Genomic DNA, 8,775 nt, shown 5'->3' on the forward strand with positions numbered 1-8,775 from the left:
TAGATTGTAAGCCCTCACAGGCAGGGCCCTCCTTACCATCCTGTCTTGAATTGTATTGTAATGTCTTCCTTATATTGTAAAGCGCTGTGCAAACTATTGGCGCTATATAAATCCTGTATAATAACAACTACATTGGCACGTTTGGCAGGCAATGCCACTTGATATGGCATGCTGGGTAAAAATTACTGCACCCTGAAGCGTCACAGTTGTGGCAATGTTGACATTCCCCATGGGCTATCATTTTAGCATATAGGTTTACGGTAAAAATGCAGCTCATGTGCACCTGTTTTTACCGCCCCTTTGCTGCCCGTGTGAACCTAACCTAATAGAACTACAGACCTGTAGCATAAAGCATCCAATCAAATGTGTGCCTGCGGTGTGGCACCTTTTACACCATTTAACGCTCATCATAAAAACCCCCATCATTATCAACCGTGCCTGGTCATGTCTGAGCATTTTGTAGCTTGATGCCTGTTGTGTGATAAATTACACAAGTTTTTCTGGTGGTGGATTTGCATGTTTTCGACTTCATAGAGTTCAATGGATGCACCTGAAAATGCGCAACACACGCTTTTTTTTCACGTTTTTATTGCATTTTTCAACTGGTCTCGCCCTAGCAAGCTAAGCCCTGGAAAAGAAAATGGAGGAGGCTATATTGCCTTTGCTCGATTTGTGGAGGGTTACATCTTTTTACGACCCCGTAGCAAGCGGCAGAGGTCATAGGAGCAAATTGCGAGACAAGTTTACACAGATTGGGAGACATACTCTGCCATAGAAAGACACCAAAGGTAATCTTCTGTATGCTGTTGGACCAATTCTTTAGATATGCTTTTAAAATGACACTGCAGGACATACTTAACAAGTGTTTTCATTTTTTTGTTTCATCCAATCCTAGCTTGAAAACTCTTTCAAAACATTTGCAACATGCATATTCTCACATGAGAAAATGTACAAAAAAAGTATAAAAATCACCTGAAATGCGCTCTGCTTAGGTGTAAATGGGGGCGATTTGGTCGTCACTGGTCGTTATTGGCTAGGGGACCTGTGTAAAACATTTTTACTTACCTCATCCCCGCTCCGCAGGATCCAAGACCAGTGCCCACAGTCTCTTCCTCTCTCCGCTCCAGCCTTCAGAGGCCCGGTGATGCTATCATGTCTAATGCAGGATCCATAGCCCTTCATTATACATGAGGACACCAAGGGACAGTCCACCAGCCGGAGCAAAGGGGAGAGAGGGGAGTGCCACTTTGTGCTGCTTTCCAGGGAAGCGGGGATCAGGTAAGTAAAATTACTATACACAATCCCCTGAACATAAACGAACAGTGAACCCTTGTAGTGTGGGGGTAGCCCACTGCTAGGGGAGGCTTTTTATTTCACAGGAGATGAGCTTTCATTTTATTATAGATTTTACTATCGCCATTATTATTTACATTACCTGAAGGACAGATGTATTTTATTTACATTATATAAATCTATGTTTGGCCATCTTTATTCATATTTTTATTATTATGATTATTATTATTTTTATTATATTTTTAACTATTATATGTTCATCAGATATTTATAGTCTTACTATGTTTGCTACACGTCACATTATGGCTGTCCCTGATTTGCCATCAACTACATTCCATTAATATTATTGATAATGTCTATAGTAGGATTTTATTATGATTACTGCTGTTATATTATTGTTTACAGTTTAGTGTTTTTTTCCCCCCAAGTGTTATCAATTGAGTACTTTTATTCATATCCGGTTTAATTATATTATGTCATAGCATATTATATTCTATGTTGAAGATGTCTGGATTACTTTTACTATAGCAATATAGTATAAAGGATATGTATCATTTATTGTTATCATATATGTCAACATTCCAATAGTATTTTTCTTTCTTTCATATTACATTTCAGCCCGGATGAAGGGGCGGAGCTTAGCCTCCAAAATGCTTCAGACTGTGTGTGGCTGTTAGACTTCTGTCAGGATTTTATTGCCGTGTATGTCCCCGCTGGGGAAGCTTTCCCACTGTTTTCGTGAGGGGACAGAAAGTGATGGAGTATTTTACAGTTGTTTCCGACACGGGAGGTGAAAAAAAAAATCTTGGAATGGGGACACCAGTTCTGGTGACAACTAAGAGTACACTTCTCCTCATGTTAGAGATGTTTCTGCTCACTGCTGAAGAGCCAACCCCCCCTCCCCCAAAAAAACCCCAACTCCCCCCAAACAAAACACTTCTCTGAGATAGGCAACCCCGACACTATAAATCCCATCATGCTTTTGCCTCTGGGAGCCGTGGCTGTCAGTTTTGCAATGCCTCATGGGATTTGTTGTTCAACAACAAAATTGCTGTCACTAGGAAAGATTACATCTAAGTGGAATATACTTTTCCTGTAGTTCCCCCTGCTATCCCTCTACGCCACTTAAAATGCAGTAGTAGTAGCACATAGTGTCAAATAGCTGCAGCGCCCAGATATCTTGAAGCCAGTGAAGATTTGCTTTGTCTCCTGCAGGACAGGGTGCATTATACGGATACCCCGAGGGGTTAATTCGGAGACTTGAACACTAGCAATCCAACTTACACGTGGAAGCTGGTGGATAGCATTTAAGTGGTGTTTGAAAGAATGGTTTTACCTCCTATGAGTAAGCCTTGATGGTGAAATGCGTTAGTGCCGATTACACATGGGATCTTTGTACCCCAATGTATCATGTTATTATGAAATAAATACTTTTGATCACTACGGATTCCATATAGATTGGAAACGCAATCGGCACAAATTTTTGGGAATTTTTTGGCGTTTCAACGCTGAAACGTGATAAAAAAAAAGCCCAAAACCGCCCTTTTAAAATTTGTGTGGAAACCACGCTGAAACACATCCGCCCTGGTGTGAATGGGGCCTCAAGGGGGGCTCAAATGTAGCACCTGATGTCTCCAAAGGGCCACATACTGTATAATATTATTTTATGTAATGCTACAGAAGACTGTCATAGACTGAAGACTTACTGGAGGAAATGGTCAGAGACTGTTCCACAGGACTGGTTGGAGACTGAAGGAATGCAGGAGATGTAGGAGACCGCCAGAGACTATGGACATGTTACATAAAACTGCAAGAGATCACTTCTATTAAAGGCCCCTTTACAAATCACGTCTCCCACTACTGACTGCTGGGGCCCTGAGGGCCACAGTTCAAACACAGCCATAGCTTGGGCAACAGGGGGTTAGACGGTTCATTTGTTGTGTTGGGTAAAGAGAAGGAAATTAACCTTCCACTGCATGCTGGCCACATCTGCCCATTGACCTAGTTGGAAAGCAGATAAGCATGCTAGGGAAGGGCATTAAGTTTTTTTTCAAAATGCTACAGATCTGAGGAACGGGATGAAAGCTGGATTGCCAGAAGACTCAAGAGGGATTTTGTTCCCTTTAATAACACCTCAGCTTCATATAACAGCCATTGCCAACATGTGATCTGTTAAGGTATAAAACATTTGTGCTATGCAGTTACTTGACAGCTGTTTGCAGCCTGATTATGAATTAACAGATGGTGTCTGCTTTGATCAGTTCAGGTGCTGGGTGACTTCATGCTAATGTGAGCTAAGGCAGGCTTTGTGCAATAAGCAAACACAGGTAACTGCGAGGAACATGAGGTGTATTCTCTGCTTATTCAAGCAAGATCCTGGAGCAGCCCAGATCCTGCTGTGTAACTGAGCACATCCTGTAATATCCCCGGCCCTGCACACAGGCAATCAGCACTTCTCTGCAGATGATGCTGAGCGCTCTGATGACACAATAGATTGCCACACGGTTAGTTTATTTCCTTTCTGCAGATTATGGCTGGGAGTACTTAGAGGAAACTTGGTTGCCTACCTGTGGCTGCCGCAGCACATTTGTTTTGTTGTAATTTTGTTGTCTCTGAGTGCCTTTTAGAAGAAGTGCTGAACTTGCAGTTTTGTTATCTGATAAAATCTGTATGGTAACATGGATGCTTACAATGTACAGATACAGAGCCCCACCACGGTAATTGTTCAAAAGAACAAACAGGCTCTACCCTTCCGTATCCACTCCCGCTACTGGAACCTTGGTGCTTGGTAAGGCTTCTGCCTGAGCCTTCAGTCTATGGGTTTGTGAAAACCGGTGCCCAGAACAAGATCTGTCTGTATAAATCTGTTTATTTAAAAAAAGGCATAAAAACAGCTAACAAACGAGCTGCTAACGCGTTTTAGACCCTAAACTGGGCCTTAATTGTAGCTAATCATGACCTACGATTTAAGGGATCTTGTCTCGAGTTCCGGTTTTCACAAACCTCACCCCAGTAATCCTTCCTATACACTGTATCATTTTGATATGTCTTGTTTCCTGTCTTTGTTAAAATGGGGAAATACCTTTGTGGCCATTTCTCCCAACAGCAGGCGTCACACATGGGCTGCTGCATGGCATGTCTGCTTTATTAGACACTTGCTTGTTTTTTGCTGGAAGAATCAGAGCTGACAGCAGATACTGACCATAAAGGAAGTACAAGATTCTGGAACATGTAAACTTAAAAGATGTTTACCTGTGGACGGCCTTTTGTTTTTTTAAATGCACTTTTTGCAAGAAGATATATTTACTGAAACTGAACTCCAGGCAGATGTAAAAAAACAGATATTGCCGTTATGCATTACAATAACAGATACTATATATTAAATGCATTTGTAAATCCAGCTAGTGTAAATATCTGAATTTGCCTTGATATTAGCTTCCGGTAATGTCCCCTGCAGCAGAATTTATATTAGAAAGGGTGGGGCAGCAACAGGAACCAATCAGGTGTGCAAGATTGTTAATGTGCCAGTGAGGAACATACTGACAGGAGGAGAGACCAGTGGGGTGGCCTTACTGTGCTGAAGCTATTTTACTATCAAATCAAAAAACTGGGAGTGTGTTCTTTTCCAAACTGTGCATACCCTAATGTGGAAGTGGGGGGCCTGGCTGTGCTGCTGGTCTGGTTTTTGTTGTTTGACTAATTCAACCATTTTTGTAAATCTGCCCAATCGCGTGTGTGTCTATGTGTGTGCCAGTGTGTGTTTACAGTCATGGCCAAGTCTGGACATTCAGCACCCTTACCCAGTTTCAAGAATATACTATATGCCTGCTTTATCTAATGATGACATATTCCCTTGGTGACCTGTTGTGTGTCTATATTGATCTAATCTGCTCTATATGTTGGCATATATACGGGCATACTGCCACCCTTTTTGCAGTGCAGAAAGTGCATGTTGTATTATCTATATTGAAGAAACATGTCAGTTAACTTAAAAACATTGGTGGTACCAACATGTATCCTATGCGAGGCTTGTTTGTTGCTGTGATCCTGGACTGTAGCCTCCCTTGTGGGGAAATCAGTTTTAGGCTTTAGTAAGGCCCCATTCACACCTGACCGTTTTGTAGCGTGTCCTACGCTCGATGAACGCTCTACAAAACGGTCAAAAAAATAAATAGCATTGTAGTCAATGGTATCGTTCCCACCTGTCCGTATTTCCGCCCGTCCCGAACGCACTACAAAACGGCCCACGCATGAAAAGGTCCCGGAGCGTTTTTTGCTGCGTATTGGTCCGTTTTGTAGGGCGTTTTCCATTTGTATACTGCCAAGTAGCCTTTGGAATCGCGCGACTTTTTTACCGCGAATCGCGGTTAAAAAAACGCGTGACGGTCGCGCGACAAACACGCATATTACATTACGCATAGGTGTGAATGGGGCCTAATGATCACATTTTGCCCTATGTGCTGTATGTGCTCATTCCCTATTACTAAAACACCGGCACACAGACCGGGATCTTTTCCAAATATCACTTTATTTTAATTGGGCATAACAACAGCAAAGTAGCTTACGTGTTTCAGCCCAAACCCTGGTCCTTAGGCTCCATCCACACCTAGGCGTATTGTCGCAGCCGATTTCAGCGCTACAAAATGCTCCACCCAAGGGATCCCATTCATTTCTATGGCCCCCCTTCACACCTGTGAGTTTTGTTGCAATCAGAAATGCGCCTGTTGCTCGAAATAGTATATGAGCTACTTTGGGGCAGCGAGTTTTGTCCCATAAACTCAATAGAAATGTGCATTGAGGTTTTTTTTGTGCTTTTTTGAGCATGTTTTGCCCATTCACATAAATGTGCCAAAATCTGTTCACAAAAATGCGCGGCTTAATATACGCACAAAAAACGCTCAAAATAGACGTGTGTACATGGCATAATAGGTGTCGCCTAGGTGTGGATGGAGCCTTTAGTCATATCTATGAGCATTGAGCTATGACTAAGGCCCAGGGTTTGGGCTGAAACGTGTAAGCTACTTTGGTGTTTTTATGCCGAATTAAAATAAAGTGATATTTGGAGAAGACACCTGTCTGTGTGCCGGTGTTTTAGCATCATGGACTGACAAGGTGGAGCAGGAATCTTTGCTGGGCACCAGGCTCCCCGCAGACATGCAGGGTGCATTGTCAGTTTCTCTTTTCAGTAAGAATCTAGCTTAGGACCTACATTACATTTGCAAAGTCTTCTTAGTTGCTGCTGTCCACTGTTCCTCCAGTCCCTAACACATGTCACCATTGACCCATCCTATTAAGTTCTGTGGCAGTGTAATATAGCTGATACTCATGACATCACTGTCAGTTGCTTATGTGCTGCCGGTCTTTCAACATGCTGACTTGGTCAGCGATGAGGGAGCAGGTCATTACAGGGCTTCTTTGTTCATAAAGATATGTTTTTCCTTTTTAGTGTGGGAAATAATGACTTAATACAGTTTTGACAATTCATATAGCTGCTAAGGGCAATTTCAGTATTCTGATCTCCACCAAAAACGTTGCTAAATACCTCCTCCACCTTGAGCTTTGTGTAATCCATTTTTTTCAAGAGAAAAGGAACTCTTCATACCCAAACCCAAGCCATTGCCCTTGCAAAGCAACAGGTTTGCTTAAAGGAGAACTATGAGATGAGTGATTTCCACTCACCTCATAGTTCTAGCCAACCTGTGACAATGAGACTGTTACAGGTCGGGTCAGTAGATCGGGAGGTGAGCGAACACATACCGGGTTTGCTCACCTCTCGATCCTGTCACGGCTCTCTGCCGTGACAGGGGGAGGGGCTGGATTCCCCTCTCCCCGCTCTGATCTGCCAGCGCTGACTGGCGGAAAGGACGGGGTGGGGGCGGGTACAGCTGGCTCTGCCTCTAGATAGGCAGAGCCAGCTGTCACTCACGCAGCTGGGCGGATCCCGTCGTCTAAGTCGGGATCCGCTCCGGCTGTGGCGTCTCAGTATACCGCGAGCTGTAGCTCGCGGTATACTGAGCTTAGGGTAACGGGAGGACGCTAGTTTGTGTCCTCCCGTTACACTAAGGAGAACTATGGGGAAAAACACTGACCCCATAGTTCTCCTTTAATTGCCTCTTCCACAGCAGCAAAGAAGGGAAGTCTTGGAGTTGCTTTAGTTGGAGTTTACATAATGCTTAAGACACTCACCACCCCATGTAACATCGCTAGGCCAATCCCCAAGCAACGTTGGAGTGACATTAGAGGGGAGAAAGTCACATGCTCCTCCATATGTACCTGAAAGTAAACAGGTCTATTCACTAAAGGGTGAAGAGTTTGGAGAAGGCAGGAGTAGTGAACAATCTAGGACAATTAGGGATGCACCGATATATCGGCCACCGAAACATATCGGCCACCGAAACATATCGGACGAAAATGGCACTTTTGGCCGATACAGCGGTGCATCTGTGTAGGCTCTCCTCACCGCTGGGCGCTGCTCTGTGTCCCAGGGGGGAGGAGAGAAACTGTGACAGCCGGCCGGGCGCTGTAGGAGGAGAGCGATGTGAGCGGCCGGCGTCTCTCCTCCCACACCGCTTAGCCTCCTGTCACATATCAGGAGAGCGGTGTGGGCAGAGACAGCTTGCAGTGCTGTCAAAGGAGGCTGAGCTCCGCTCGCCCAGCCTGTCAGGAAGCAGAGTGAGGTACAGACACTCTCAGCGATCAGTGATCGCTGAGTGTTTGTAGATAATTGAGGACATGGTATGGTTACTACATCTTCAATTATGAATGAATGGGAAGTGATCTACATCACCTCCTGTTCATTCATGATTGTGGTTATAGTAAACATACTCTGTCCTCATGTTATGAATGAACAGGAACACTCAGCATAGATAATGCAGGAAAATAGATTGAGGACTCTGTGTTCTCAATCTCTTTTTCTATTTTAACAGGGAAATATCAGGGGTCTGTTTTAGACCCCCAATATTGCTCCAAGACCCTAAAAGTAAAGTAAAAAATGTAAATATTTAATAAATAAATAGAAAAAAAATTAAAAAGTGTATAAATAAAATATTTTAAAAAAATTTGAAAAGTTAAAATAAAAAACATTTTCGGTTTCAGCCTGACTTTTTTTTTTTTTTTTAATTTCGGTTTTGAAATTTGCATTGTGGTGCACCTATAAGGACAACGTAGCTGAACTGGAAAGTGAGCTGAATTGGAGAATTTATCCAAATCAGCTATGTTGGCCTAGATTGTTCACTTCTCCTGCCTTCTCCAATCTCTTCACCCTTTTGTAAATAGACCTGAAAATGTATTTTCATCTCCCAGCAGGAGGGGGCATTAATGTGAACCTTTTTGCTTTTTCCTGCATGGGCAAGGCACATGTTTGCTTTAAAGTGGTGTCATTTTTTTGGGGTCACATCTCAACCCGTTTTTCTCAAGTTTTCTTTTCATTATTCAGATTTTTCTATTTTTTTTTTTTTTTTACTACTGTTTATATTTTACAGT

The sequence above is a fragment of the Nanorana parkeri genome, unplaced genomic scaffold (assembly GCF_000935625.1).
Source record: "Nanorana parkeri isolate BGI_ZX_2015 unplaced genomic scaffold, ASM93562v1 scaffold289, whole genome shotgun sequence".
Taxonomy (NCBI): Eukaryota; Metazoa; Chordata; class Amphibia; order Anura; family Dicroglossidae; genus Nanorana; species Nanorana parkeri.